The 14209-nt window shown below is 35.4% G+C and overlaps 1 long non-coding RNA gene across 2 annotated transcripts in view; it reads right to left on the bottom strand.

Annotated features, from left to right (window-relative positions):
• Positions 1-14209, bottom strand: part of LOC132482484 (uncharacterized) — a 119892-nt gene that overhangs the window by 25283 nt on the left and 80400 nt on the right. The window contains exon 4 of one of the 2 annotated variants that reach the window (XR_009530924.1): positions 3221-5050. This is a non-coding gene — a long non-coding RNA (uncharacterized LOC132482484). Of the gene's footprint in view, positions 1-2749; positions 5051-14209 lie in introns of those variants that run through there. The other variant, XR_009530923.1, reaches the window with a different exon arrangement.

Here is a 14209-nt window from a genome sequence, read left to right on the forward strand (position 1 = left end):
AGACACAGACCTACTAGAGAATGGACTTGAGGATATGCAGAGGGGGAAGGGTAAGCTGTGACAAAGCGAAAGAGAGGCATGGACATATATACACTACCAAACATGAGGCAGATAGCTAGTGGGAAGCAGCCGCATAGCACAGGGAGATCAGCTCGGTGCTTTGTGACCGCCTGGAGGGGTGGGATACGGAGAGTGGGAGGGAGACGCAAGAGGGAGGGGATATGGAAACATATGTATATGTATAAGTGATTCATTATGTTATAAAGCAGAAACTAACACACCATTGTTCAGCAATTATACTCCAATAAAGATGTAAAAAAAATGTTCATGGGTGATATTTTCCCATCTACTAAACACTAAAATATTACTACTTTAAATAAAATCTATAAATCTTAGGACCATATAGGTCCCATTACCATCTGCTTTGTAATGAACTATAGTCCTGTGATTTTGTCATACATACAAGCTAAAAGTAAGCCTGTTAGTTTTATGAATTCTGGCAGAAGACATGAACATCATGCCTCAATGACAGAAGATTTTATAACTCATGACATAGTAAGCAGCATGAGCATCTTCACATTGATTTCATGAGTTCACATTGGTTCTTCAAGCCTTCCACCTCATTCCAAGGGGCAATGAAAAGTGGTCTAGGTTGATTCTGCACATGTAATGGGTTTGCATCAGAAGTGAGGAATCCCAAGTTTAGGAAACCTGAATATTTTGGATTCTCTGTATATTAACTTTTCCAATAGGCCCAAAGGATTAATCCAGGTACCACAGGATCTATTAGTGATTGCAGAGGCTCTGTCTTTGTCTGCAAGTTGTAACTCTAGGGCAATTCTATAATCTAAAACAAACCCTGGCCAATGAGTTGAAGCTGACTTGACTGCATTCAAGGAATAGGTAGAGGAACCTTAATGAATTAAGCACCCCATGGTGCTTTCACTGAAGCTTTGCTTCAGGTTGTGGAGCAGGAGATAAAGTTTCCCAGAGAGGGAAAGCTGCAACATTTCAAAGTGAAGATGAGATTACCCTGTGGCTAATGTTTCTGTATTATTAAAAAATACTAACTTCATCTGACAAACAAGGCTTGTTGGACCTTTTTTCTCAAAATGGATATTCTAAATGTTTTAAGAGATTGCAAAGTGTCATGCCATCCTCTGTCACAGAAGGAAACATTATTATTTGGATAGAGCAAAACAATAAATTTAAAAACCAGCCCTGTGGGATTCCCTAGTGGCACAGCAGTTAAGAATCCACCTGCCAATGCAGGGGACACAGGTTCGAGCCCTGGTCTGGGAAGATCCCACATGCCGCGGAGCAACTAAGCCCGTGCACCACAACTACTGAGCCTGCACTCTAGAGCCTGCGAACCACCAATACTGAGCCCGTGTGCCACAACTGAGCCCACGCTCTGCAATTACTGAAGCCCACGTGCCTAGAGCCCGTGCTCTGCAACAAGAGAAGCCACCGCAATGAGAAGCCTGCGCACCACAATGAAAAGTAGCCCCCACTTGCCGCAACTAGAGAAAGCCCACACGCAGCAACGAAGACCCAACACAGCCAAAAATAAATAATAATAAAATAAATTGAAAATACCTAAAAAGAAAAAAAAAAAAAAAAAACCTGCCCTGTGCTAAAATTACCTCCCAACACCTACTTTATGTTGTTACCATAATTTAACATCTAAATACATTGAAATTCCTCTCAGGCAATGTTATAATCTTGTTTCCAAGAGTCATGTACTTTTTAAAGGGTTTAGGAGAAAAACAGTTATCGTATATCCCCAGATATTTACCATTACTTGCTCAAACTTTATCCCTTCGAAGTACCAAGTTTCTCTCTGGTGTCACTACCTGAAGAAAACCATTATCATTTCTTTTAGAGCATTTTTGTGATAAAAAATTATCTAGGTTTTCCTTCATTTGAGAATAATCTTGAATTCATTTAACATGATATTTTTCCTAGTTATAGACTTCTGGGTTAATTTTACTTTCAGCACTTTAAAGATGTTCTATTTTCTGGACTCTGTAGTATCTGGTAAGAAATACAGTTATTTATTCAAATTACCATTACCCTATATATAATAAACTGATTCTTGGTAGGAACTTTCAAAATTTTTTCTTCATCATTGGCTTTCATCAGTTTGATTACATTGTGTTATCAGTATGCATTTGGGTTTATTCTCTTCAAGGTCACAATGCTTATTGAATCTGCACATTTATGTCTTTCACCAAACATTATTATTATTTCTTCAAATGTTTTCTGTCCCAATCACCATGAGGTGACGGATGGGTAAAGAAAGTAGTATGCCCATATACTGCAATATTATTCATCTATAAACAGGAATGAATTATGGATACACAGTATGACATGTATGTTCCTCTTAATCATTGTGCTAAGTAAAAGAAACCAGACACATAAGGGTCTTATTCCATTTACACACCCTTTGACTATGGCAAATAGTGTGGCTATACATATTTCCATACAAAATTTCTACTTGAACATTAATATTCCTTTACATATTTCCATACAAAATTTCTACTTGAACATTAATATTCCTTTAACTGAGGAATATACCTTTGTGTGGAATTTGTGGGTCACAGACATTCTATAAATTTTTGAGGGACCACCATACTGTTTTGCACAGTAGCCTATTTGACATCCCCCATAACAAAGAACAAAAATCCCAACTTCTCCACATCCTTAGCAACATTTATTATTTTCCATTTTTCATTTTATACCCAAAATGTTAAGTGATACTCATGGTTATTTTGAATTGAATTTCTCAAGTAAAAATATTAAAATTCTTTTCATGTACTTACGGCTCCTGGTATATTAACTTCTGAGAAATATTTATGTCCTTGGTGCATTTCTAAATTGTACTTTTCTTCCATTTTTTAGTTGGAAGTGGTCTTTACATATTCTCCATGCTAGTAAGTTCTCAAATACGTAATTTCCAAGTATTTTCTCCCGTTCTGTGAGCTGTCTTTTCACTTCCCTCAGAGTGTGCTATGGTGCACATGTTTGGTAAGTTGGATAAAGTCCAACTATGGGCATACCTCTGAGATAGTGAGTGTATTGTTCCAGCAAATATCACAGTAAATTGAGTTGAGTCAAATGAATTTTTAGGTTCCCCAGTGAAAATAAGTTATACTTACACTACATTGTAGTCTATTAAGTATGCAGTGGCATTATGCCTAAAAAACAATGTACATACCTTAACTAAAAAATACTGTCACCTGAGCCTTCAGTGAGTAGTTATCTTTCTGCTTGTGGAGGATATTGCCTTGATGTTGATGGCTGCTGACTGATGAGGGTGGTGGTTGCTAAAGACTGAGGTGGCTATGGCAATTTCTTAAAATAAGACAGCAGTGAAGTCTGCCACATCAACTGACTCTTCCTTTCACGAACAACTTCGCTGTAACATGCAATGCTGTTTGGTAGCATTTTACCCACAGTGGAACTTTAAAATTGGAGTCAGTCCTCTCGAACCCTTCCACTACTTTATCAACTAAGTTTGTGTAACAGTCTAAATCCTTTCTTGTCATTTGGACAATATTCAAAAGCATCTTTAATGGGTGTAGACTCCATCTCAAGAAATCACTTTTTTAGTTCATCCATAAGAAGCATCTCCTCACCCATTAAAGTTTTATTACGAGATTGCAGCAATTCAGTCACATCTTTGGGCTCCACTCCTAATTTTTGGTTCTCTTCCAATTTCCACCACATTTGGAGTTACCTCCTCCACTGACATCTTGAACCTCTCAAAGTCATCCATGAGGGCTGGAATCAATGTCCTCCAAAGTCCTGTTAATGTTGATACTCTGACCTCTTCCCATGAATCACAAATGTTCTTAATGACATCTGGATTGGTGAATCCAGTCCAGAAGGTTTTCAATTTACTTTGCCCAAAACATCAAAGAAAACACTATCTACGGCAGGTATTGTCTTACAAAATGTACTTGTTAAATAATAAAAACTGAAAGTCAAAATTGTTCCTTAACCAACAGGATGCAGGATGGATGATGTTAGCAGGCATAAAAACAACATTAATCTCATTGTACATCTCCACCAGGGCTCTTGAGTGACCAGGTGCATTGTCAATGAGCAGCAATATTTTGAAAGGAACCTCTCTTTGCTGAGCAGTGGGTATCGACAGTAGGCTGAAAATATTCAGTAAACCATGTTGTAAACAGCTGTGCTTTCATCCAGGCTTTGTTGTTCCATTTGCGGAGCACAGGCAGAGTAGATTTAGCATAATTATTAAGAACCCTAGGATTTTCAGAATGGTAAATGACAACTGGCTTGAACTCAAAGTTACCAGTTGCATTAGCCTGACAAGAGAGTCAGCCTGTCCTCTGAAGCCAGGAATTGACTTCTCCTCTGTAGCTATGAATGTCCTAGATGTACTTCTTCCAATAGAGGCTGTTTTGTCTACACTGGAGATCTGTTGTTTAGCGTGGCCACCTTCATTAATTATCTTAGTCAGATCTTCTGAATAATTTGCTGCAGCTTCTACATCAGCACTTATTGCTTCACCTTGCATTTTCATGTTATGGAGATGGCTTCTTTCCTTAAACTTCATGAATGAACCTCTGCTAGCTTCAAACTTTTCTTCTGCAGCTTCCTCATCTCTGTCAACCTTCATAGAATTGAAGAGAGCTAGGGCCTTGCCCTGGATTAGGTTTTGGCTTAAGGGAATGTTGAGGCTGGTCTGTTTGTCTATCCAGACTGCTAAAACTGTCTCAGTATCAGCAATAAGGCTGTTTTGCTTTCTTATCATTTATGTGTTCACTGGAGAAGCACTTTTCATTTCCTTCAAGAATTTTTCCTTTGTATTCACAATTTGGCTAACTGGCACAAAAGGCCTAGTTTTTGGCCTGTGTAGGCATTCAGCATGCCTTCCCCACTAAGCTTAATCATTTCTAGCTTTTGATTTAAAGTGAGAGATGTGCAAGTCTTCCTTTCACTTGAACACTTAGAGGCCACTGTAGGGATATCCACTGGCTTAACTTCATTGTTGTTGTTTCTCAGGGAATAGACAGGCCTGAGGAGAGGGAAAGAAACAGGAAAACGGCATGTCAGTGGAGCATTTAGAAACATACAACATTGATTAAGCTCACCATCTTATATGGATGTGCTATGTGGTTTTCTAAAACAATTACAATAGTAACATCAAAGATCATTGATCACAGATCACCATAACAAATATAATGATGAAAATGTTTGAAATATTGCAAGAATTACCAAAATATGACACAGAGATATAAAGTGAGGAAATGCTGTTGGAAAAATGGTATCAATACACTTGCTCAATGCTGGGTTGCTACAAACTTTAAATTTGTAAGAAACACAATGTACCCAAAGTGCAATAAAACCAACTGCAATGAGGTATACTGTAATTTATTATTTCTTTTGATGATTTTACTTTCAGTGTCATATCTAAGAATTGATCGCCAAATTAAAGATCAAGAAAATTTTACTATATATTTTCAATTATGGATTTTTTGCAGTATTAGCTTGTATATTTAGCTTTTGATAGATTTTGAGTTAATTTCTGTAAAGGTTATGAGTTAAAAGTCCAATTACATTCTTTTATATGTTGATCTCCAGTTGTCAAAGGACCATCTGCTAAAACTACTCTTTCATAATTGAATGGTCTTGGCAATCTTCTGGAAAATCAATTAGCCATAAGTTGTATTTCTGAACTCTCATTTCTATGACATTGGCCTATATGTCTATCCTTACACAAATACCATACTGTTCAAGATTACTGTTGCTTTGTTATGGTTTGAAAAAAGTGTAAATCATCCAAATTTATAGTTTTCAAGATTGTTTAGGCTATTCAGGTTATTTGCAATTTCATACCTATTTTAGGTTCAGCTTTTCCGTTTCTGTAAAAAAGGCAGTTGAGATTTTTATAAGGATCACATTAAATCTGTATATTGCTTTATGGGCTGATGGCATGTTAAATATGCTTTCCAATAAATGAACGCAGGATGTCTTTCCATTTTTTAAATTTCTTTCAGCAATGTTGTGTAGATTTCAATTTACAAGTCTCACATCTATTTGAATAAATGTACCCTACATATTTTATTATTTATGATATTGTAAATGGAATTGCTTATTTGCCTTTATGTATTGTCCATTGCTAGTACACAAAAATATAACTGATTTTTCTGTATACTCTGAAACACTGCTGAATTTCTTTTAAGATCTAATAGTTTTTTGCATGTATTCTTTAGGATTTTCTGTATGTATGACAATATCATGAGAATAGAGACAATTTTACATCTTCATTTCCAATTTTGATATATTTTATTCTTTTTCTTGGCTAATTGTTCTGGCTGAAACTTTTAGTACAAAGTTGAATACAAGAGGCATCCTAGTTTTATTTCTGGTCATAAGGAGACAGCCATCTTTTCCCCTTTAACTATGTTACATGGTATTCATAAACGCCTTTCATCATGTTGAGGAAATTCCATTCTATTCCTAGTTAGTAGAGCTTTGTATATCATGAACGGGTATATATTTTGTCTAATGCTTTCTTTGAAATGAATTATCACGTTATTTTTTTCCTTTCTACTATTAATATGGTATGATTGATTTATGTATGGTAAATCATCTTTGCAATTCTGGAAACAAAATCCCATTTTGCTCATGGTGTATAATCCCTTTTAGCATGTTGTCACAATTTTTAACTAGTATTTTAAGGTTTTTGGCATTTATATTCATAAGGTATACTGACCCATAGGTTTTGTCTTTGTGTTTGTCTGACACTGGAATCATGGAAATGTTATCTCATGAAATGAATTTTAAAATGTTCCCTCAATTGTATTTTTGGAGAGAGGCTGAAAAGTGGTATTAATTCTTCCTTAACATCTGGAAGAATTCACCAGTGAAACCACTTAGTACTGGGCTTCTTCACTGGCAGATTTTTAAAAATATAATTTCCTGAGGTGACATTCACATAACTTAAAAATAACAATTTAAAGTGGCATTTAGCACATTCACATGATTTAGTAGGAAACATTCTCATCACTACAAAGTAAAGCCCTATAGTCATTAAGCGGTTTCTCCACATTCCCTCTATTCCTAGTTCCTGGCAGCAAATAATCAAAATTCTTTCTCAAAGTAATGTCTATATGTATGAAATCATATAACATGTGACTTTTTGTGTCTGGTTTCACTCACTTAGCATAATGCTTTGTAGGTTCATCCAAATTTATCATGTTGTAAGTACCTCATGACTTCTGTGGCTTAATAATACTCCAATGTAGGCATATACCAAAATTTCACTGTCTCTGTAGACATTTTGCACTGTATTCCACAGCAGCTGAACCATTTTAAATACCAGCTATGTGGACAAGATTCAATTTATGTATATTCTTGCCAACACTTTTCTTTTTCATGCTTTTAAAATTACAAACACATTAGTGGATATGAAATTATCTCATGGCTCTGCTTTTACCTCACTTATGGCAAATAATATGAAGCATCTTTCATGTGCTTTTTGTCCATTTATACATTTTCTTTGAAGAAATGTCTTTTCAAGTTTTTGCCCATTCTTTAATTGGGTTGTCTACTTGTTGAGATGTAAGAGTTTTGTTTTTTTGTTTTTAATACATAACACATCCTTGATACTTGACCCGTATTGGGCATATGCTTTGTATTTTCTCATCTTCTGCATGTTGCCTTTTTCCTCCTTGGTAATGTCCTATCATGCACAAAAGTGTTGATTTTTGATAGCATCTAATATATTTATTATTTATTTATTTACTTAGTGACTTTAGATATCACATCTAATATCCCATTGCCAAATCCAAGGTCATGAAGATTTATTCCTATGTTTTCTACTAAGTTACAGAGATTCAGTTCTTACATTTGGGATGTTGATGCACATTGAGTTAACTTTGTATATGGTACATCTTCATTGCTGAGTACATTTGTCCAAGCTCCATTTGTTGGTAGGGGTTCAGCTTCATTCCTCTGCATGTGGAAATCCAGCTGTCAAGCACCATTTGTTGAAGGGACTACTCATTCCTCTAAATGATCTTGGAAACCTATCAATAGGCAACTGGGTATAGGTATATGGGTTTATTTCTAGAAACTCGATTCTATTTCGTTGGTCAATATGTATATACTTATGCCAGGACTGTATCATTTTTTTTTTTTTTTTTTTTTGCTGTACGCGGGCCTCTCACTGCTGTGGCCTCTCCCGTTGCGGAGCACAGGCTCCGGACACACAGGCTCCGCGGCCATGGCTCGCGGGCCCAGCCGCTCTGCGGCATGTGGGATCTTCCGGGATCGGGGCACGAACCCGTGTCCCCTGCATCGGCAAGCGGACTCTCAACCACTGCGCCACCAGGGAAGCCCCAGGACTGTATCATTTTTGATTAATGAAGCTATGCAGTAAGTTCTGAAATCAGAATTCAAGTCTTCAGACTTCGCTCTTTTTCAAGACTGATTTGGTTACTCACAAACCTTAGCAATTACATATGAATTTGAGGACCAGCTTTTCCATTTCTGCATAAAAGGCTATGCATGTTTTGAAAGGAATTGCACTGAATGTGTTGATCACTATGGGTTATACGACATCTTAATGGCCTCCAACAGGGTAGTGGATCAATAAAATGTGCTACATCCATTTAATGTAGTATTACTTCACAGTAAAGCATAATGAATTATTAATACATTTAACAATATAGATGAATCTCAAATGGATTTTGTTAATGTATTCAATAAAAGAATCCATACTGAAAATGCTGACATACAATATTCTTAAGATGTGTGTTCAACTTCTTTCAAGTTTGGGCTGACAAAAAAGCTGCTATGTTGTGAAGGTATACATTAATGAATAGTTCTATATGATAACAAAGGTTATTATTTCAACTTGGATAAATAACTATGAGAGCAACTGCTTGGCTATAGCATAGATATAGGTTTAATTTTATAAAAAACTGACAAACTGCTTTTACAAAGTACCTGTTCCATTTCATAAACAAAGCTTAAGACTTCCACTTATTCTATATCTTTAGCAGCACTTGGAAATGCTGGGGTTTTTTACTCAGCCATTCTAGTAGAGATTTATTGATATCACAGTGATTTCTAATTGGCATTTCCTTACTGACAAGTGATGCTAAGTATTTTTCCATTTGCTTATATATCACTTTAATGAAAAAGTATACTTCCATCTTTTGCACATTTATTTTATTGTGATATAATTCATATACAATAAAATTCAACTTTTTACTTTCTAACTTACCACTCCTTCTAGCCTCTGAAAACAACTCTCTACTTTCTGTCTTTATAAATTTTCATATCGTAGACATTTCACATAAATGAATCATGCAATATGGTGCATTTTGGGTCTGGATTCCATCATTTGAATAGTATTTTCAAATTCTTCCATTTTGTACAATGTATCAGTACTTCATGCTTTTAATTGTACTTTATTTCACTTTCTTGATAGTATCTCTTCAAGGACAAAAGTTACCGTATTTTGATTTGGCTGCTTGTACTTTAGACTTAATATCAAATCCAAGGTCGCAAAGATGTACAACTATGTTTTCTCTTAAGAGTTGCAATGTTAGCATTTAAATTTAGGTTTCTGATTCATAGTTTATTCATTTTTGCAAAGTGTGAAGTCGCTGGACCAAATTTATTCATTTGTATGTGGATATCCACTTGTCCCAACATTATCTGTTGAAAAGATTTTGTTGTTCCCCACTGCAGTGTCTTGACACCCTTGACAGAAATCAATTAATCATGTATTTGTGGGTATACTTGTGGACTTTCCATTTCCGTCCTCCCATATGCCTATATAACCTATATATCTATCCATACAATTTTACAATGAGGTCTTAATTACTAGTTCTCTGTACTAAGCTTTAAACTTAGGAAATATGAGTTCTCTAATGTGTTTTTTTCAAAATTGCTTTGTCTATTCTGTATCCATATTTCCATATGAATTTTAGACTCAGCCTGCCAATTTCTACAAAAATGCCAGCTGGGACATTGATAGACTTCTCTAAATCTCTAGATCAATTTGGGGACTACTGTCAATTGTATTCATTGCCTATAGCTGCCTAACAGCCAACAACTGGAAAGCTTAACAAAAGAAAAATTAGTTCTTCCACAGTTCTGGAGACTAGAAGTCTGAAATCAAGTTGTCAGCTTAACACAAGTAAAATTAATTATCTCACAGTTCTATAAGATAGAAGTCTGAAATCAAAGCATTCATAGAGTCGTGGTTCCTGTGAAGGCTCTAGGAGAGAACATATTCAATGTTTCTCTAAGCTCCTGGTGTGGCCATCAATCCTTAGTGCTCCTGTTCTTGTAGACACATCATGTTAATCTCTGCCTTTGTAATTACATGACATTTTCCCTGTGTATCTCTGTCTCTGTGTGCCCTTTCCTCTTCTAATAACACCAGTCATACTGGATTAAAAACCCAATCTCCCTAGTATGACCGCAGATTAACTTAATGACATCTGCAAAGCCCCTATTTTCAAATAAGGTCAAATTCATAGAAAGCAGAGATTAGAATATTAGCCTATCTTTTAGGGATACATAATTCCATTGATGACACCATCTTAACATTACTAATTCTTCCAATTAAGGAACATGAGGTATCTTTCATATTGCTCAGTTCTTCTTAAATTTCTTGCAATGTGGTTTTTCTGGTTCTCAGTGTAAAAGTCTTACACTTATTTTGTTCAATTTATGTCTAAGCATTTTATTCTTTTGGATACTATTGTAAATTGAATTGTTTTCTTATTTATTTATTTATTCAGATTATTCATTGCGACTACACAGAAATATAGCTCATTTTCCTATATTATCTTATATCATGCAATCTTTCTGAAATCATGTATTAGGTCTAATTATGTAATGTGGGTTACCTAGGATTTTCCACACACAAGATCATTTCATCTGTGAATATAGTTTTTGTGCTTCATTTCCAATCTAAATGCAATTTATTTTTCTTACCTAATTAATCTGGATAAAATTTCTACTATAATGTCAAATAGAAGAAATAAGAGTAGACATTCATGTCTTATTCCTGAATTCAGAGGAAAAGTACTCAGTCACTGAGTATGTTAGCTGTAGGTTATTTCTAGATACACATTATCTGGTTGAGAAAGAAACCTTCTATTCTTAGTTTGTGAGATGTTTTTAATATGAACAGGAGTTCGATATTGACAAATGCTTTATATAGATCTATTGAGCTTATGCACATTTAAAAAACCGGGTTACTTCTTCTAACGCTGTCAACTTTTAATAAGAGCATTTCATATATTCTAGATAGATGTTATGTGTTACATAAATGTGCTTGAAATATACTCTTCCACTCTATGACTTATTTTTTTCATTTTCCTAGCACTTTCCTTTGAGAGAAAAATTATAATTTTGATGAAGTCAAATTCACCTATTTTTTCATTTATGGATAATGCTTTTGGTGTCCTATCCACAAATTCATTGCCTAGTCCATGGAAAGAAAATTTGTGTTTTATTTTAAAAGCACAATAGACGTATTTTCTTTTAAATTTAGCATATGACCAGCATTGAGTTAATTTTTTATAAAGTGCATTAATCTTTTCTACATTGAGGTCAATTTTTTATTATATACATGGGAAATCATTACCAGCATCAATTGTTGAAATGACAACATACTTCCATCAAATCAACTTCAAAACTTTGTAAAATATCTATGGACCATATTTGTTTGGGCCCACTTGTAAACTCTCCTCTATTCTATTAATTGATGGCTCAATCCTTAGACTAAAATCAGACTGATATCATGACTACAGTTTAGTATACTAAGATTTGAAATTGTGCACTTCTTTCCTATAATTTTCTACTTTGAAATTATTTTGGCTGTTTCAATGACTATGCCATTCCATAAATTTTAGAATCATGTTGTCAATATCTAGAAAAATATCCTAATTTATTCTTAATTAGGATGGCCATTAAAGATATAGATCTATTTGGGAGAATTAAGAATATGGTGTTTTCAACTGATGAACAATTTTTTTGCATCAGTTATTTGGGCAATGTTTTGTTGCTTTCAGCACACAGATTCAGCAAAACTTTCACTATAATTTTACTTTCCTACAGGCAATGCACTCTTTGCATGGTTCCAATATTCACAAATTTCTGTTACCAGGGTTTAGTTAAATAATACCTGTCTTCAGATAACACCAGTCAAATTTTAGTTACTATAATGTATAAACTGAGTAAATAGGTAAAGTAAAAAAAAAAAAAATTCCTGCTACCGCTTTATTCCAAAAATTATTACATAAATAACCAATGCACATCATGATCACTAACTAATCATGTCGCTTTTGAAAAATAAGATTTTTTTCATACTCTACTTTTTTTGGAAGTACAGTTGTTTACAATTATCATATTAGTTTCATATATACAGCATAGTGATTCAGTATTTTTATGAATTATATTCCATTAAAAGTTATTACCAAATAATGGCTATATATCCTGTGTTATACAATATGTCTTGTTGTTTCTATATTTTATACATAGGAGTTCATACCTCTTAATCCCATACCCCTACCTTGCACCTCCTCACTTCCATTTCCACACTGATAACCACTAGTTTGTTTTCAACATCTATGAGTTTGTTTCTGTTCTGCTATGTACATTTGTTTTGATCTTTAGATTCCATATATAAGTGATTCCATACAGTATTTGTCTTTCTCAGTCTGACTTATTTCACTAAGCATAATGTCCATCCACATTGCTGCAAATGGTAGAATTTCATTTTTTTATGGCTAATATTCCATTGTGTGTGTGTATGCATATGTGTGTGTGTATAATATACACACACACACGTATATCTACCTCTTCTTTATCCATTCATCTATTGATGGACACTTGGGTTGCTTCCATGTCTTGGCTATTGTACATGGTACTGCTATGAACACTAGGGTGCACGTACCTTTTTGAATTAGTGTTTTCATTTTCTTTGGCTATACACCCAAGACTGGAATTGCTGAATCGTATGGTAGTTCTATTTTTAGTTTCTTGAGGAACCTCCATACTGTTTTCCACAGTGGCTGCACCAATTTACATTCCCACCAACAGTGTACTAGGATTCCCTTTTCTCTACATTCATGCCAACTTTTGTTATTTGCAGACATTTTGAGGTTAGCCATTCTGACAGATGTGAGGTGGTATCTCGTTGTTTTGATTCGCCTTTGTCTAATACTTAACAATGTTGAGCATCTTTTCATCTGCCTATTAACTATCTGTAGATCTTCTCTGGAAAAATGTTCAGGTCTTCTGCCCATTTTTTAATTGGGTTGCTTTTTAGATATGGAGTTGTATGAGCTGTTTATATAATTTGGATACTAACCCCTTGTTGGTCATATCATTTGCAAATATTTTCTCCCACTCAGTAGGTCATCTTTTTGTTCTGTTGATGGTTTCCTTTCCTGTGCAAAAGCGTTTAAGTTTAATTAGGTCTCATTTGTTTATTTTTCCTTTATTTCTTTTGCCTTATATTATTGCCAATTCCTCCTTTTGTTTGTTAATATTTTTTTTTTTCTTTTTGCGGTATGCGGGCCTCTCACTGTTGTGGCCTCTCCCGTTGCGGAGCACAGGCTCCAGATGCGCAGGCCCAGCGGCCATGGCTCACGGGCCCAGCCGCTCCGCGGCATGTGGGATCCTCCCAGACCGGGGCACGAACCCGTATCCCCTGCATCGGCAGGCGGACTCTTAACCACTGCGCCACCAGGGAGGCCCCTGTTTGTTAATATTTGCTTTATATATTTAGATGCTCCTGTATTGGGTACATATAGTTAATAAGTATAATTTATTGTATTGATCCCTTTATCATATTATCATGCCCTTGTCTTTTGTTATACCCTTTAAAGTTTTGTCTGAGTATTATTACCCTCACTTTCTTATTTCCATTTGCATGAAATATCTTTTTTCCATCCCCTCACTTTCAGTCTGTGTCTGTCTTTAGCTCTGAAGTGAGTCTTTTGTAGGCAGCATGTAGATGGGTCTTGCTTTTATAGCTAATCAGCCACCCTATGTGTGTTTTTTTCCTTGGCCGTGCCATGTGGCATGGGGGATCTTAGTTCCCCAACAAGGGATCGAACCCACATCCCCTGCAGTGGAAGCACAGAGTCTTAACCACTGGACCACCAAGGAAGTCCCACCCTATGTGTTTTGATTGGGG

The sequence above is a fragment of the Mesoplodon densirostris genome, chromosome X (assembly GCF_025265405.1).
Source record: "Mesoplodon densirostris isolate mMesDen1 chromosome X, mMesDen1 primary haplotype, whole genome shotgun sequence".
NCBI lineage: Eukaryota > Metazoa > Chordata > Mammalia > Artiodactyla > Ziphiidae > Mesoplodon > Mesoplodon densirostris.